The 19,196-nt window shown below is 38.8% G+C and overlaps 1 long non-coding RNA gene across 1 annotated transcript; it reads left to right on the plus strand.

The window, feature by feature from the left end:
* The first annotated feature begins 58 nt into the window (after positions 1-58).
* LOC140695641 (uncharacterized) lies at positions 59-9,034 on the plus strand. The gene is made up of 2 exons (XR_012071365.1): positions 59-405; positions 7,374-9,034. It is a non-coding gene; the product is annotated as an uncharacterized lncRNA (long non-coding RNA).
* Positions 9,035-19,196: the final 10,162 nt, after the last annotated feature.

A 19,196-nucleotide genomic window follows, 5' to 3' on the forward strand; every position in this document is an offset into this window, starting at 1 on the left:
AACGCGGACCTCTGTCGGGGAACACGCCCACCAGCCCTTTATCCAAGCATGCAGCTCTTGGGAACCTGCCTGCAGAGGACGAGATCGAGATAGTTCTCCCAAATGGGTGAAACTATCCGGGAGTAAAATTAAAATAATAATGAGGTTGCACTCGCTCAGGTTTCAGACCTACCTGTGCCCGGCCCCTCTTTTCCTCTCGCGGGTCGCTGACCCTGATTCACTTCTCTCATGCCTGGGGTCATGTACCATTACCTGCTTAAGTCGGCAGGCCAGGTCCCTGAGAATTTCATCCAATGGGCAAATATTTGTCAAAGGCCAAAGATACAAGAGTGTTGAATGAGGAGCTGGTGCCCTGGAAGAATTTCAGCCTAAAGTGTGATCTCCTGTGTGATATACAGCCACTGGGTATGTATCTGAACAAAATATGGCGTTTACGAAAGGGTCCATCCAATACTAACCTCACATTAGAGCGTACGTTCAAAATAAACTTCTCCCTTATATCCAAACATACCTTGCAGTTTCTAGTATCTTTGCAATATCCAACAAGGACAAACATTTAACATTTATATATGACAGTGAAGATGTATTTTAGAGACTTCAAAATTCAGCGTGAAAACTATGTATAAAAACGCATAGGTAAACAAGTTTCTACTGTATAGCACAGGGAACTATATTCAATATCTTGTAGTAACCTATAATGAAAAAGAATGTGTAAAGGAATAAATGTATGTATACGGAAGACTAAAACATTATGCTGCACACCAGAAATTGACACATTGTAAACTAACTATACTTCAATTAAAAAAAAAAAAAAACCCACCACCACCACCAAATAGGCATTAGAGAAACTGGAAGGAAATAGAAATGTTAATGGTCGTTATCTGTCAATAATAGAGTTAGGTCTTGCTTTTATTTTATTCATGATGTTTTACTGTATTTTCCAAAATACCTTTATGAGAACAGATTAACTTTAAAATAATGAAAACATTACTTTACAAAATGTAAAACATGACAGTAAATAGCCTAAGAACAACTAAGAGGTCTGCAATAGAGTTCAGAATCTTTTAACCAAATACATAAAAGCACACTAGGAAATTTTGTATGCGTAACAATAGCCTCTATTTCAACAAATGCAAAAAAGAAAATTACTGCAGCAAGTGATGAATTAATACAAATTGAATTGCTAAAATTATATACACTTGAGATAAAACTGAGAGAATAGAAAAGTCCCTTTGCTTCAGATAATTGTCAAGTTGGAAATGGAAAGAAAAAAGGGAAGGATGATGGGTGCATATATTAATTAAAATGATCTATTATTTCACCTGTCCAGCAAGAATGAGGCATGAGGTACTGTAGGCATGCTTCACAGTGCTTAGATTTTTGACCGTGAAAGCGTTGGAGTATCTTGAGTAGGCAACAGTTCAGTTACTTAATGCGTTAACTGCTTATAGTATTAACCTGGTAAGTCATAGTGAGAACAGGTTCAAACTGAGCCCTGCTATTGCTGCAGACAGCAGTTGCAGTGGTGGGTGCCAAGCGCTAGGGGGCGGTATCAGGGCTCCGACAGTAAGAACTGAAAGCAGACGTTATCGATTTCACAGTTTGTCCGAATTCAGCAAAACTTAGGAGAGAATTTAAACTAGCAGCATTTAATTTAAAAATGAATTGCTACTTTTTTAGTAGATAATATAGACACATGGCAAGCATTTAAAAAGTCTTTCCCCAGCTGTTGTTGCCAGGTCAAGTACTCCCTGGTGGGTAACCCCGACTGTTAACGGTTCTTCCAGAACGCCATGCATATTTAAGTGTATACATGTATAAATAACGATTTGTATTTAAATGTGTGGAACTTAATTTATTTAGACATTTATCCACCTCCACTTTTTCTAAGATGATTAATAGGCAGCTGTTGAAATAATTTTGTTTTTCCTCAGCTTCTCAGTTTGTGCTCCCTCTCCCCCACCTCAATTAGGTCCCTTAAAAAAATTCCTGCACCTCCTAGTCCCATAATAAACGATAATATCCACAGCTCACTGAGCGCTTACTGTGTGCCAGGCGCTACAGTAAGCCTTTTACATCCACAATATGATTTACTCCTCACAGTTCTCTGAGGTAGACACCCCCTCTTTGTCCTCAAGAACCATGAAGTCAGGGAGATAGAAGAGTCATCAGCATGACCTTGAAGCTCCTGTGTCTCAGTCACAAAGTCCAAATTAACCGTTCTTGGGAGTCTGCCCATGTTCTCTGCCCTCTGCTAGAGCAATGAGATGAGGGTCATCATGCTGAAGTCTTTGGCCTCCTACAAAGATGATTGGGGTTAAAAATAAATCCTGAAGGGAAAGAGGAGTATTAGAGCTGGAAGTCCACTCCTTCAGTTTTCTAACCTCAAAAAGAGAGGTTACGGTTCTGTCTCCAGCTAGTGCTCGGTCTGCTTAAACCCCCTTTATTCATTCAGCAAACACTTAAGGCCCACTCATGCAATGTTCAAACACCATGCTTGTTGCTGGAGGTCTAGGGTATTTCCTTTTTCCCAAGGGTGAAATAGACACCACCTCATGTAAGAATTTAAATGTCCCCTTTATCAATGTATTGATGAAAAAACTGTCAGGACTTTACGTTTTCTGTTCAATTGATCATCTTTAAAATGAAAGTGGCTTTCCATAGATCTTTTTAGACTAAAAATGTTTCATTTAGCCTTTAAACCATTGAACATGTTTTATGTTTTATGTTTTAACATCATGTAGAACAGAGTTTGCAAACTGGCGACATGCAAATGGGGCCAACTTTTGTGTTTCCTTTGGCAAGGCCAGTGTTTTTAAAAAATTGAACGTGAATTCCTTTATGTGGTGCCTTCCTGTTTGTCTGCCCCACACCCAGTTATTGTACACTTGTTTGGTTCATGTGAGTTTTCAACCTCTGTTGTAAATAGAAGGTATATTTGGAATTATCAAATATATGTGAGATGTCCTTTGGTCTGAGTTCTCCCCAAAAGCCCCCAAACTGAAAGTTTCGCTTTCCTTATATTTTTCTGTTGCCACTAATCCGTTATTTTTTATTGCCACTCTGTGGGATCGTAATAAGGGAATGGTAGGGATGGGCTTCCCACCTAAAACCCTGTTCCCTGAGTGTGCAGACTTTCCTCATTTTATCTCTTCTGGTAGTGCAGCCAACCCTAGAATAACTTGGGGGTTGGGGGAGCCAACCCTCTGCGCAGCTGAATATCCACCTGTCATTTATAATCAGTCCTCCTTATCAGCAGTTCCTCTACATCCAGGGTTCAGCATCCTCAGATTCAACCATCTGGGAATCCCGTATTACTGCAATATTTACTATGGGGAAAAAATCTGGGTGTAAGTGGGCATTTCAGACCCACGTTGCTCAAGGGTCAACTGTACTTCCTTCCCTCTGTACCCTGCAATGGCCTTCTTCAACACTATCCCAACACACCAGGCACATCACACAATTACTCCCCTTTTAAGGGCCTTGGTTACTTATGTAAAATTCAAGTTGAAGCCAGGTGACTTTTTTTTTTTTTTTTTTTTGCCATCGGCTTAGCATACATTTAGAGCAAAACCTAGCCTTTTTTGCCTTCCGCTTGCAGTCAGCAAGCCCTTCCTTAGGCTGGCTGGAAGGGTGCCTCTGGCTCCACTTCCTGCCTTCAACTTCTTCCCCTGTGTTCCTGGAGAAATAGCAAGTTTAAATGTTGGCTGGACTGTTCAGAGCTTCTTTCTACCACAGGAAAAATGCTCCTCTCAGAGCTCTCAGATCTGCCAGTTTGTACAGTCTCCTGGCTTCCCCAGAAAAGTCCCCTAGCCAAGGTTCCTGGGAATTCTGGACACACCCAGCCTTCCAGACCATCCGCCCCGCGTGGTAATTGTTTCCCAAGTTCTCTTTCTAGCTCTGAAATTTTCTCTCCTCTCTTGCCTCTTCTTTAATGCTTTCTAACAGGATAATTAGCCTGCCTTTTTGCTGCTTTTCTTTAAAAACAAAAAAACAAACTATGAGCACTCACTATGTGGAATTAGCTGTGCTAAGTGCTTCACAGGCATTATGTAATCTTCACAGTAGCCCTAGGACGCATCTGCTTTGCCATCCCCATTTTACTGATGACAACACTGAGGTGCACAGATTAAAGGGGAGCTTTCCCAAGATGCCGTTAACAGTAAGCACAGAGCTGAGAGGAGGACTCAGCTCAGCCTGAATGAAGTCAGAGATTACACTCTTTAGATTGACTCTATTCTCTCTAGTCTTCCTTTGCAGTAAACTACTTTTCTAAAAAAAACTTCCCAAACTTTTTACAACCTCATTCAACTCGTGGCCTCTCCCACTTACCTGGCCCAACACAAAGGACCCTTCTCCTGCTCAGAAGTTCAGATTCACCGGACGTACAACTTGTTACTGATGGAAAACGGTCTGCCCCGTCCTGGGCATCATCCATTTGATGGCTCTTGGATTGCATGTAACCCCTGGGTTGTCCGGTCATGCTGAAGCTTTGTTTTAAATGGGTACTGGGAAAAAAAGCCCTAATCTCCTGGGATCACCAGTCAAGCCACGGTTTCCTTTATCTTTGTGAGCTGCTGAAAGATGACTCAGACATCGTTTGCTTCTTTGAGTGGGAAAAGGTGGAGTAGAGGCTAAAGATACTCCTTCCCGGGGGGCTGGCGTGTGACGTCTGTGTGGTCCATCAGCTCCCACACGCAGCTCCTGATTTGGGGAGCTGTACCCCAGGGGTGACCCCATGTCCTGGTCTAGAACCTTCAGGGGAAATACATACCAGGTTGGTTGGTATGCGGTGCAAGAAGGGAGAAGTGGAGACATAAAGAAAATATCAGTGGCAACTCGGAGAAAATCTGGTCATGGTGGTGTCAGCCCTGGAAGGATTGGACACGAGTGCCCTGCTGAGTGGCTTCCATTTGATGGGACACTCAGTACTGGACTGTAACCAAAGATTCCCCTCCTTTCTGTTTTTCTTCCCTCACAAAAAAGCCATTTTTCCATCTTCTCATTTCTGTTTCCTATTGGTCTGCACATCATTGTTTTACTAGCCAGCTGCATCCAAAGATGACTTGGTAAGGGCTTTTACCTGGGTGATAATGGTAGAAATCTGTCCATATAAAGCATTTCTCTGGGGTGTGCTGGCACATGACTTAAGTCTACTTTAAGATCATTACCAGTGCACAGCCCTCAGTTAAGTTAGAAAAGTAATAACACATTTCTAAGTAGTAAAATTGTCATCACCCACCAGCTTCGGAACCTCAGGAATATAGGGGCATACATGGTTTTCAAGTTAATATGTGCAGATGATGATAACCCCAAAGAGTAAAACAAAGGATACATAAAAAATAAGGTTCCCTCTAACTTCCAGTTCCCTAGTTTCAGCTGTTTTTGGTATTTATAACTACCCAACTTAAAGAATTTCTTACAGAAGTGGACACCCTCAGAAACCAGCTTCCAGTGACACCACTACATATCTACCAGAATGATTAAAATTAAAAGCATAAAATATTGGGGAAGATGGGGGATTAACCAGAGCTCTCATCTTTGCTGATAGGAGTATAAGTTGGTACAACTGTTTAGGAAAAAAAATGTTTGGCAGTATCTTTCAGAGCTGCACATATCTGTATCAAGCAGTTTAGCTCATGGGTGGAAATGTGCTTAAATGTTCCTCAAAAGACATGTACAAGAAAGTTCGTAGCAGCCCATTCATAAATGGCCCTGTCTGGAAACTGCCCATCAACAATAGCATGGGTAAGTGAATGGTGACATAGTTACACGATAGAATTCAATAGGTAATGTGAATGATTCATTACATGCAACAATGTGAGTGAATCTCACAGTGCTGAGTAAAAGAAGCCAGACACAAAAGGGGAATACTGTACGATTACATTTATAAAGTGTACAAAAAGCAAGCAAAACTAAGCTATGCTCTTGGAAGTCACAGTATTGATTACCCCAGGGGAAGGGAGTGACGAGAAAGACATAGAGTACTTCTGCGTTGCTGGTAATGTTCTAGTTGTTTGATCTTTGTGCTGTGTACATGGAATGTGATGAATAGTTTGTGAATATTCACCAAGCTGTGCATATACAACAGATCTATTTTTGTATATATCTTATACTCCAATGAAGAAATTAAAAACAAGAATAAAAATGACATAAAACAGCTTCTTGGCCCTTTTGTGCATCCCACAAAAGGCCCAATAAACTAAATAAACTAAAAAAACTAAAATAAGCCAGCCTAGATTTTTGAATACATTCATTTCACTGGTGGTAGGGAATGATTTAGGCAGACAGTATTAAATCCAATAGTTCTTTGTTATAAAAGGAATCCATTTTAAAAAATAAATTCAGTACTTAATATATAGAAGGTACCCAAAATTCAAAAGGTCATTAATTATTAATGAGATTAACTATACACTGATAATCTAGAATAAACTATAAAAAGGAAAAATTAAAACACTATTTCAGACTGTCATTTTCATTTTTTAAATATGACTATTAGATCAGCATTGTATCGTGTGTAGATTTATTTTTTAGAAAGATAATTAATTTCATTTAAATTAATTAGTTAACACATTCTCTTGGTTCAAAATTCAAAAGGTAAAAAAGTATCCTGTCCCTCAGGCAAACAAATCCCTCAGTCAACCAATGTTTCAGTTCTTTTGTGTCCATTAAATATTTTTTGCATGTATAACAAATATGTATAAACAGTCTTTGTCCCCCCACTTAACAGAGTGGTAGTGGCCCACAGACATTGTCTCCGCCTTGTTTTTTTTTTTTTTTAACTTAATATATATTCACACTCACTTCATATTAAGATGAGGAACTTCCTCTTTTTTAATGGCTTAATAATATTTTATTGTATAATATACTAGGATTTATTTAACGTATCCCTGCTGTCTATGCTTTGCTACTTCACATAAAGCTGAAATGAATAGCTTCCCACATCAGTTATTTTGTACATTTGAATAAATACAAGCATACCGTGTTTTATTGTGCTTCCCTTTACTGTGATTCACAGACATTGCCTTTTTTACAAATGGAAGGTTCTTGGCAACCCTGTATCCAGCAATTCTCTCAGCACCATTTTTCCAACAGCATTTGCTCGCTTCACATCTCAGTGTCACATTTTGGTAATTCTTGCAATACTTCAAACTTTATTATTATTATTATTATTGTGTTTGTTATGGTGACCTTTGATCAGTGATCTTTGCTGTTACTATTGTTAATTGTCTTGGGGCACCACAGACTTAGCCCCTATGAGACGACAAATTTGATAGATATTGTGTACTCTGATTGCTTCACTGACCAGCCATTCCCTGTGTTCTGACTGCTCCACTGATTGGCTCTCCCTCCATCTCTCTCCGTCTCCTCAGGCCTCCTTCTCCCCAGAGACACAGCAATATTGAAATTAGGCCATTTAACAACCCTACAATGGCCTCCAAGTGTTCAAGTGAAAAGAAGAGTCACACATCTCTCAGTTTGAATGAGGAAAGTATGTCAAAAACAGAGACAGGCAGAAAGTTAGAACTTTTGCATTTAACAGTTAGCCAAGTTGTGAATGCAAAGGAAGAGTTCTTGAAGGAAATTACAAGTGCTTCTCCAGTGAACACATGGGAAGAACAGAAACAGCCTCGTTGCTGATGTGGAGAAAGTTTTAGTGTTCTGGTTAGAAGATGAAACCAGCCGCAATATTCCCTTAAGCCAGTCTAATCCAGAGCAAAGCCCTAACTCTCTTCAATTCTGTGAAGGCTGAGAGAGGCAAGGAAGCTACAGAAGAAAAATCTGAAGCTTGCAGAGGTTGGTTCATGAGGTTGAAGGAAAGAAACCATCTCTATAACATAGAAGTGCAAAGTGAAGTGGCAAGTGCTGATGTAGCATCTGCAGCAAGTTGTCCAGAAGATCCAGCCGAGATCACTGATGAAGGGGCTACACTGCACAACAGATTTTCAGTGTAGATGAAACAGCCTTATAATGAAGGAAGATGCCATCTAGGGTTTTCATAGCTAGGCAGAAGTCAATGCCTGGCTTCAAAGCTTCAAAGGACAGGCTGACTCTCTTGTTAAGGGGTAATACAGCTGGTGACTTGCAGTTGAAAGTGCTCATTTACCATTCTGAAAATCCTAGGGCCCTTGAGAATTACACTAAATCTACTCTGCCTGTGCTCTATAAATGGAAAAACAAAGGCTGGTTGACAGCACATCTGATGACAACGTGGTTTACTGAATATTTTCAGCCTACTGTTGAGATCCACTGCTTAGAAAAAAAGAGTCCTTTCTATATAGCACTGCTCATTGACAAGGCACCCAGTCACCCAAGATCTCTGATGGAGATGTGCAAGGAAATTCGTATTTTTTTTTATGCCTGCTAACATAATATCCATTCTGCAGCCCATGGATCAAGGAGTCATTTCAATTTTCAAGCCTTATCATATAAGAAATACATTTCGTAAGGCTATAGCTGCCATTGTTAGTGATTCTTCTGATGAATCTGAGTAACGTCAATTGAAGACCTTCTGGAAAGGACGCACCATTCTAGATGCTGCTATGAACATTTGTGATTCATGGGAAGAGGTCAAAATATCAACATTAACAGGAGCTTGGAAGAAGGTGATTCCAACCCTCATGGATGACTTTGAGGGATTCAAAACTTCAGTGGAGGAAGTAACTGAAGATGTGGTAGAAATAGCAAGAGAACTAGAATTAAGTGGGGCCTGAAGATGTGACTGAATTGCTGCAATCTCAGGATAAATCTTGAGTGGATAAGGAGTTGCTTCTTATGGTTAAGCAAAGAGAATTGTTTCTTGAGATGGAATTGACTTGCAGAAGATGCTGTGAAGATCTTTGAAATGACAAAGGAAATTTACCATTTTAACTAGTTCCATGTGTACAGTTCAGTAGCATTAAATACATTCATTCTGTTGTATAAGCATTATCACCACCCATTTCTAGAGATTTAAAAATGTCTCCCCAAACTGAAACTTCAGTATCCATTAAACAGTAACTCCCTATTTTGACCTTCCCCCATTTCCTGGCAACCAGCATTCTATTTTCAGTCTCTGAATTTGACTACTCTGGGAACCCCATATAAGTGAGAACACACAGTATTTTTCCTTTTATGATTGGCTTATTTCACTTAGCATAATGTCTTCAAGGTTCATTCATGTTGTAGTCTGTGTCAGAATTTCCTTCCTTTTTAAGGCTAAGTTATATTTCATTGTATGTATATACTATATTTTGTTCATCCATCTATCTGTTGATTTACACTTGGGTTACTTCTACTTTTTGGCTATTGTGTATAATGCTGCTATGAACATAGGTATATAGAAATTTAGGTTCTGTTTCAAATTTTGGGTATACCTCCACAAGTGGAATCATATAATTCTGCTGACAAAAAATTTAGTCAATAGTCAATCTAAAGGAGAAACAGAAAACTTTATTCAAGCCAGCCTGAAGATTGTAACCCAGGAGACAGTCTTTAGAAAACTCTGAATACTGTTCCTTTTGTTACAAGTTGAAGGCACAGTCATACACATTTTCAAGACAAAGGATCATACATCAGAATGACACACTGACATTTTGCATGAAGTTCACCAAAGATACATAGTCCAGATAAACTTGTACTAAGCAAGCAATAGGTCACCATGACCCCTTACAGGATCGAGAAAGGAAAAATTAATCTTCTAAGGACTTACATTACTGTTGTCAGAAGAAGGAAAAAAATATTGGTCTTTATGGTCAAACAGGCATTCCCACCTTTGAGGAGTCTGGTTAATATATAATGCAGATGCATATCACACATAAGGGAGGACCCAGTACAGATGGGGAATATGTTATGCTAATTTTTCTTGTCCTGCCTTAAGCCAAATTTTATTCCAATTTAAACCAATTCTATTTCTAATTTTGTAAGGAACAGCCATACTCTTTGTGTGTGGGAGGTACTTATTTTTATATTTATTTATTCTTACATTTATTTATTTTTATATTCATTTATTTTTATATTTATTTATTTATTTTTAATGGAGGTCCTGGGGACTGAACCCAGGACCTCATGCTTCCTAAGCTCACGGCTCTACCACTGAGCTATACCCTCCCCCCTCAGAACTGCCAAACTCTTTCTCCATAGTAGCTATACCATTCCTGCCAAGAGTGCACACACATTCTAATTTAACCACATCCTCACTGACATTTGCTATTTTTAATTGATACCTCATTGTGGCTTTGATTTGCTTTTTCCTAAAAGTTAGTGGTGTTGCACCTCTTCCCATATGTTGTTGGCCATTTTTATATCTTCTTTGGAGAAATGTCTATTCAAGTCCTTTGTCCATTTTTTAATCAGAATTTCTTGAAATTGTTGAGTTGTAGGAGTTGTTCATATGTTCTGGATATTAACCCTACTCAGGTATTTGATTTGCAAAATTTTTTTCATTCCATAGTTTGTCTTTTTTTCGTGATTCTTTGTTTTTAAGATGTTTGGGCTTAGAGTGATTTGGTGACTTGTGAAGATCACACATATCTTTATTGGACCCTTTACTGGACTTGAATGTGGGTCTCTGCTCTTTACCTAATCTTTTTTTCCCACTATTTCCACTCTGTGACATCCGGTCACATCAACATAAAAAGTAGTTTGTCCTATGGCATTTGATACTGGATAGGCAAAGTACCAAGCAAGAATTGTAACTGGTCCTTCAGGTGACCCAGCCTCTTGCTACTTTCTCCTCTTCATCATCCTCTCCCATTATCCAGCGAGGATGCTTATAGAGATACAGAACACACCTGGGTGCTGGTAATTATATCAATTAGTTACTTAATGAATTAAATTTATTTTCATTATCATATCCTCCTTAAAATGTTCTATTCTGTTCCTTAAAATGCTTTTAAGAATCAGAACATGTTTTCCAAAGGCTATTTGTTTACTTTAACAACTGCTCACTATTTCACGGTGATGCCAGTTGATGGGTTTTTCTACCACATTTTAAAGAAGAGACTAATTCGATGGAGCAAGCTTCCATGCTCTCCAAATTAATCCCAATGATGCTAATAGATGCAGGCCACTGCCTTGTATGGTGCCTGACACAGACCAGGCCTCCAATTAATATTTGTCAAATAAATGTCTTGATGCTACAACGAAGGGAGAGGATTTGTAGGGAAAGTGGGCTCAACTGCTTCTTGACTTAGCAGGGGAAATGGAGCTGCGTTTTCTAAACTTATAGCCTCTGTGGAAATGGATTTTATTGCTCTCATTCTTCATGTGTGAGACTTCGGGATACAGCATCCTTGGGAGGAGGCAGGAATAAATCTTTCCAGGAGAACACAGCCAGCAAGCAGCCTTTCTGGCTGGATGTTGAAGGGAGACAAGATTTGGGCCCTTTTGATCAAAGCAACTTGCTTCCTCATTGAATTGTGAGAAGCTTTGAAAAGGGATTCTTGAAAAAACAACACTATTTGGCCTTTCGACATAAGTTCTTTTCAACAATGACCCTTGAGTAAATCCCTGGACTTTCCTGGGCCTGTTTCTTTTCATCAACAATGACAGAGTTGAACCAGAAGAGCTGTCCTACTTAGGCTCCAAAAGGCTCTATTTCTATTTCGGTAATTCAGTTGGAAAGAATATCTGGAGAAAGAAATTGAGCGGCTCTAAGAGTTATATGTAAATACTCTATTTTAAATCAGATCCTCCCAGTCACTAAAGTGTATGAAAAACTTAAGATTCTTCCCCTCTTTAGTTTTTATTTCAATCATTACCTCTAACTTGTAATCTCTATGTATAACCTCAATTACACACTCAATATGATATACATCTCTTACATATGATTAGATTCTAATGTGGGAGCATCATAAGGGTATTTCAAATCAACTGAATATTTGATTTTTATTGGTTAATGTGGCCGTGTTGTCAGACTGCCTACCAACCAGATTATCTTTCCTATGTTTAGAGGTAATTTTCCATTTTAGGAGTCTTGCTTTCCCAAGGTACAGTTCCCAAAACTCACTTTCCCAGCTTTCCTGACAGCTAAGATGTAGCAAGCCTGTGACCGAGGCCCTGCTAATCAGATACACCAATCTGAGATTTGGAGTGAGAAGCAGCAGGTGTGATAAAGCAGGCATCGGGTGGAGCCCCTCTTCTAGAATGGGTGTGGCCAGGGCAGCGGTGATGCACGGGGGTCCATGTATCCAGGGTCAGCCATGAGGTCACCCAGGGACTGGTTTGAATGTTGTTTATTCAGATCAGTCTGACTCTGGCCCTCCTGGAGGTTCTTTGAACTTCTGACTAACCTTTAATAAATCCTTTCCTGCTTACATTTGATTGAGTGGATTCTGTTGCTGGCAAACAAGAACATCAACTAACAGAATTTATTCCAAAATAATCTCTTAAGAGTCCAGGATCTAAGTATTTCCTTTCTAAGACAAAAAACTAATCTTCGAATTATCTGTCCTTAATTTTTTTTAGTCCATAAAATAATATGACTGATGCTTTAGTAACGGTTATTTATTCATTCGGCAAATTTTGTGCTCAGAGCTGAAAAGGATATGGTGATTAGTAAGTCACAAGCCCTGTCTCGGAAAGCTCACATCTGTCTTAAAGCTGAACGTCTATTACTGGATGACTTAATAATTACAATAGTGCCTAACGCTAATGAGTACTCACCCTGCTCCAGGCACATGTGTCAGCTCACTGAATCATCCCAGCGACTCTTGACAGTAGGTACAGCTCTTACTCCTACAGATGAGGAAAGCAAGGAGCTTCCCCGTGCTAAGCCACTTACACATGGCCACATAGCTAGTGAGCAGCAGAGCTGAGATTCAAACTCAGGTGGTCTGGCCCCAAACTACACATCCTTAACACAACTCTATGGCAGTAAGTTTGTGTCACTGTGAGAGTTTCAGTTGAGATAAAGTTATTTATATTTGTCATGTTTGAAACTGCTTCCCTCTTGTAAAATTGAGAAACAATCACAAGGAAAGAGTAAATTCTTCTCTCCCCTTTTATTTCTTTTTTTTTGGGGGGGGGTGATAATTAGATTGATCAATTGATTGATTTTTTAAATGGAGGTACTGGGGATTGAACCCAGACCCTCATGCATGCTAAGCACGCACTTTACCAATTGAACTATATCCTCCCTCTTTCCCCTCCCTGCTTTTATTTAAAAGGTAAAATTGATTGCCCAGATGGACCATAATCTTTCCCTCAGTTTCCTTGGGCACAGCTGAGAGGGACTAGAACTTTCAAAAAGATGATTTAAATCCTACACCTCTCTGTCCTTGCTTTTACCTCTTTGTCGCTTATTCTCACCACAACAGCCAAAGTACTTCTGTCCCTTCTCTGTTAAAAACCCTCCTGTGTCCTCTCCTATGACTCAGAATAACAGCCAAAATCCTTGTGAAGACTGCCAACTCCTGACATAATCTCACTTCCCTAACTTCTCAGGTCTCAGCTCCTGTGTCCTCTCCTCTCTCACTGTGTCCCCAGGAACCCTGGTTCCTTGGCTCTTTCTTGAACATGCGGGGCAAGTTGGCTTTGACCTTTCTGGACTGCTCTTCTCCAAGATATCCATGTGTTATTGTCCTTATCTACTCCAGGTTTTTTCTTGACAGTAACCTTTTTAGTAGGAACCCTCTCTAACATTTCAGCCTTATCTCACTGACATAGAGAAACAGTTAAAATGGCCATGTTGGCTTTCCTTTTTATCAGATTTCAAAATGAATGGTTTCCATATTTTAAATGGCAATGATGCATTTTTATTTTATTTTTTTAATGAAATATAGTTCATTTACAATGTTGTGGTAGTTTCTGGTATATAGCAAAGTGATTAAATTATATATATATTCTTTTTCAGAATCTTTTCAATTATAGTATATTATAAGATATTATATATAGTTCCCTGTGCCATACAGTAAGACCTTCTAATTTATTTTATATACAGTAGTTTGTATCTGCTAATCCCGAACTCTTCCTTTGTCCCTCCCCCGTCCCTTTCCTGTTTGGTAACTATAAGTTTGTTTTCTGTGTCTGTGAGCCTGTTTCTGTTTTGTAAATAAGTTCATTTGTGTCATTTCTTTAGATTCTACATATAATTGATGTATGATATTTTTCTTTCTCTTTTCTGTCGTACTTCACTTAGAATGATAATCTCTAGATCCATCCATGTTTGTGCAAATGGTATTATTTCATTCTTTTTTATGGCTGAGTAGTATTCCATTGTATGCATATACCACAGCTTCTTTATTCAGTCATCTGTTGATGGACATTTAGGTTGCTTCCATGTCTTGGTTGTCATAAATAGTGCTGCTATGAACATTGGAGTGCATGTATCTTTTTGAATTAGAATTTTCTCTGGAAATATGCCCAGGAGTGGGATTGTTGGATCATATGGTAACTCTATTTTTAGTTTTTTAAGAAATCCTCATACTGTTTTCCACAGTGTCTTTACCAATTTACATTCGTACCAACAGTATAGGAGGTTCTCCTTTCTTTACACCCTCTCCAGCATTTATTATTTGTAGACTTTTTGACAGTGGCCATTCTGGCCAGTGTGAGGTGATACCTCATTGTAGTTTTGATTTACTTTTCTCTAATAATTAGCAATGTTGAGTATCCTTTCATGTGCCTATTGGCCATCAGTATTTCTTCTTTGGAGAAATGGGTCTTCTGCCCGTTTTTTGATTTTTTTTTTTTTGAGTTGTATGAGCTGTTTGTATATTTTGGAAATAAAACCCTTGTTTATTGCATCATTTGCAGATATTTTCTCCTATTCTGTGCATTTTCATTTTGTTTATGGTTTCCTTTGCTATTCAAAAGCTTGTAAGTTTGATTAGGTCCTATTTGGATTTTTTTGCCTTTGTTTCTATTGTCTTGGGAGGCTGACCTAGGAAAACATTGCTATAATTCATGCATGTCTGAGAATATTTTGCCTATGTTCTCTTCTAGGAGTTTTATGGCATCATGTCTTATATTTAAGTCTTTAAGCCATCTTGAGTTAATTTTTGTGTATGATGTGAAGGAGTGTTCTAACTTCACTGATTTACATGCAGCTGTCCAACTTTCCCAACAGCCCTTGTTGAAGAGACTGTCTTTTCTCCATTGTATATTCTATGATGCATTTTTAAAGTTGCACTGTTTTCCAGTGCTCATGATCCTGAGTGTGAACCCCCTCCTCTACCCTAATGCTCCCTCCATCGCCTCCAGCCAGGACCTATATTCTGCTTGTGCAGCCTGCCATTCCACTTCCTGATGGACTTTCCTGCACCAGTTTCCCCAGCTTCAGCTTCTTTAAGCCAACACAATCTGATGCTAGTCTGTCATACATCATGCATTGATTCCTCAAAATATTTCTGGCAAGGGAATTCAACAAGGCAGCATAAGACAGTGGCTTATTCATCTTTGCATCCCTTGATCCTAGCATGGTTGGTACATTCATTCACCCACTCATTCATTCATTCAGCACATCTTTTTTTGAATTCTATAATGTGCCAGGTACTGGGAACACAACGATTAACAAGATATTTTTTCTGCCCCTCCTAGTAGGAAACAGGCAAGCAAGTAGGAGTTCTCAACAGCATATTAAAACTTGGTTATAGTTATTCAAGATGAATGTGGGGTGCTATGGGAGGGGTGCAGTGACTGTCAGAGGTCAAGCACTAGGAATATGTTATTTGGATAGTGTAAGAATGAGTGAGTGAATAAATGCATGAATGAGTGAGTATAGTTAGTATGAAAGCACAGAACCTTCAAGGTGAGTAGTCACCATCACATGGAAAGATGCTTCTCCAATTTCACTATTTTGAAGAGGTCAGCTCGTATGAATCCATATCATACAAAATACAACTTTTATTCCCCTCTCCCTCCTCTTCTCTGCTTTCTATTCAGACCAAATAGCAGGATGAAATAAAATGTGATTTCCAGAGTACCAGCAATGCCTTAGTCAGCCTGGCCCATCTACTTGATTAAGACTCTATTAAAATAACTCTGATGTCAGGCAAAATTGCACCCTTCTGAAATCCTTTTCAGCGTTTTCGTTATTGATTAAACAAGATATCTGCTTATCTTCAAGGCAGCTGGCTGTACAGCCAAAGTGTGTTGCTTAACTTTGCTTACGATTTTGCTTAAGGTTATCAAGTTGTGGCTGTGTTTGTGGGGAAGCAGGAGTTGTTTTCCCAGCTGAACTTCACCCCTTAGTTTCAGCAGATCTCTTCGATCCCTTCTGATGGTTTCCATGCCAGCTGTTTGCAGGTCTGTGTTGCTGATTCTACACAGCACAGCAGGGTTTATCAGAGGGCCATCTCCTCTTCTCGAAACTCCCTAGTACAGTAAACATCTGCTGTGGGGCTGGAAAGAGCTCGTTCAAGCTTGTTTTCCTTAGTTTCACTCATCTTTAACTTTTTACAGACAATTACTTTTTCCTTAATTTCCCTATACCAAATCAGAGCCTGTAGAAATTTCATTTTTTAAGAAAAATCCTCATTTTTATGTTAAAATATTTAATGTAAATTACAAGTAGTAATTTAATATTTTAGTATGCATCTCTCAAAAGGACAAGATTAATTCTGATTCCTTAATACTCAGTCCATATTAAATGTTCCCAATTTGCACCCCAAAGGTCTTTTATAATAGGTTTGTCAAAAGTAGGATCCAATCTAGGACCACGCATTGCATGGGTTTGTTCTATACAGGTGAGCACTCCCAACACACTGACCTGTGGAATGGCAGGCCAGCTGCCCTATAGAATATATGATTCACCTGATTGCTTCCTTGTGGCATTGTTTGCCTTGTTCCTAGATTGCCTGTATTTCCCTTAAATTGGGAGTGAAATCCAAAGGCTAGATTGGATTCCACTCAGGCACTTCTGGCTGATGCATCATTGGTGATGGAGTGTTTCTCATTCTGTATCACAGCAGGAAATTCATGATACCTGATTTTACCACTTTTATCAGAAATCTCAATAAAAATTTTAAAACTATAAAAATTAAAAAATTTTGTATTTCATTGAAAAAGTAATAACTACCCACATTAACACATTTAGACACTAAAAAAGATATCAGAGAAAAGGAAGTCATCCTTCTACACCATACTTTCAATCACTAGTCTCCCTCTTTTAAAAGGGAAGCGTTCCTCTCAGAAATACTCTGCATACATGACAGGAGCATATTTTCATTTAGAACACATCTGGGAGATCCTCCCATTTCAGTACATGTTAATCTCACATATTCTTTTTTTGGGGTGGGGGTAATTAGCTTTATTTATTTATTTTAATGGAGGCACTGGGGATTGAACCCAGGACCTCGTGCTTGCTAGGCATGCGCTCTACCACTGAGCTATACCCTCTGCCCATGCATGTATTGTTTTAATGGCTCCATGACTTATCATCCTGTAGATGTTCCATAACTAGTTCACTTAACTAGTATTTCACAGATGGATATTTTGGTAGCTTCCAGACATAGGCTTTTGTACAAATATGAAAATAATTGTAGGTTGCATTCCTAGAAACATTGTTTGTCTCAGGGTGTGTGAATTCTAAATTGGAATAGATAAGGCCAGATTGCTTTCTAAATAGTTGTACAAGTTTCCACGTCTATAAAAAGCATATGTGTGATAGTGTCTTTTCCCTTACACCGTTGTCAGCATAAGGTATTATCAGTTTTTTTGGGTTTTGTCAATGACAGGTGAAGAAAGGTATCTTGTCTTCATGTATATTTATCTAATTTTGAATATGTTGCATATCTTTTCTTACACTTAATAGGTTAAGGAAATCTATTTCCTGTAGATTAAGGAAAGTCTCCCTTAGTATATCGAACTTTTTTTTTTTTATAACAACAGAACAAGAGGGAAAGAGGTTTTTCAGAAAAACTTAAATGGTTATGGACACTAGGGGAGGTGGGGAGGAAATAGTATGAGGTGCATGTAGGGGACACAGGAGCTGAGAGTTGATCCGCAGAAGTTTCCTAAGAAGGGAGAGGATCTTCTTTCTTGGAAGGGAAGAGGCAAGTTACCACATTAAGAGATAATGTGTTCAGAATGTTCAGAAGCTGCCTGAACTCACTGTCAGTGCCAGCAGCACCTCACATCATCCTTACGAGGTACACTGTGCTTCCTGGGGTCCCTGACTCACTGCATCATATCCTACAGCGGAAGAGTGACCAGCAGGCAAGGGTGGTGATGCTAGTACTGACCCAAGGCTTTGCTTGGTCCCTAGCTGGGTACATCTCCCTCTCACAACACCTGTAAGCCAATAAAATGGGGTGGAGTGGCATTCTGAATGCTAACCACATGGGTGAGTCCCCCTCACAACATCTGCATAGGTGGGAGGACGGTTGAACTAGGGCAGCTCAAGACTCCCTTACTGGAGAAGTGGTTACTAACCCTCATTACACATTATTCCTGTTTGACTTCACCTTTGTTTAATTAATGCATACATTTAAAATTTTCTTATATGGTGAAATGTGTGAGTTTTTACTTTTATGGATTTATGTTTAAAATTTTTATTATCTCTGAACTTGTTCTAAGAGATCCAACTTTTTCTTCCCAGATGTGATGAAATGTCCAACATCATTAAACAATCCAGCTTTTCCTCAGACCTGAAATACCCCTTTATCAGACATTAACATATATGTTTTATATATGTGTATAATTGATCTTTTTTTATGCAAGCATCTGGTAACTTTAATTACTGAGTTATGTGTAGTGATCATATGGTAAGGCCACACTTTCCTCACTACCTCTGTTTCTAATTTTCCCATTGCTCCTGTAGTCCCGCCCTCCACCCTTGCAATACGAACTTGAGAGTTTGCATGTGTATTTCCCCTCAGTCTTGATGATTTTTTTCCACTGGGATTATATTGCATTTGTTAATCAGTTTAGAACAGCTTTGCTTCTAAAAGTACTGTCTTTTTTCTTTATGAGTATGTGTATAGATGTATTCATCTTAGTTTGCACCCTTAAATTGACTTCAACAGCTTATACCTTTCTTGTTAATATTATTCCTAGACAGTTAGTCATTTTGCTGAAAATGTAAAATAGATCTTCTACTATACTTTCAAAATAGTTGTCATGTATAGAAAAAGGTAGTGATTTTGTATATAAAAATTTTTTTGATATATAAAATTTTTAACCAGCCACTTTACTGAATTTTCCTATTATTTGTAAGAGCTTTCTAGATGACCTTCTTGAGAGTTCTAGCAATGTAACTATTTCATCTGCATAAA

The sequence above is a fragment of the Vicugna pacos genome, chromosome 3 (genome assembly GCF_048564905.1).
Source record: "Vicugna pacos chromosome 3, VicPac4, whole genome shotgun sequence".
NCBI lineage: Eukaryota > Metazoa > Chordata > Mammalia > Artiodactyla > Camelidae > Vicugna > Vicugna pacos.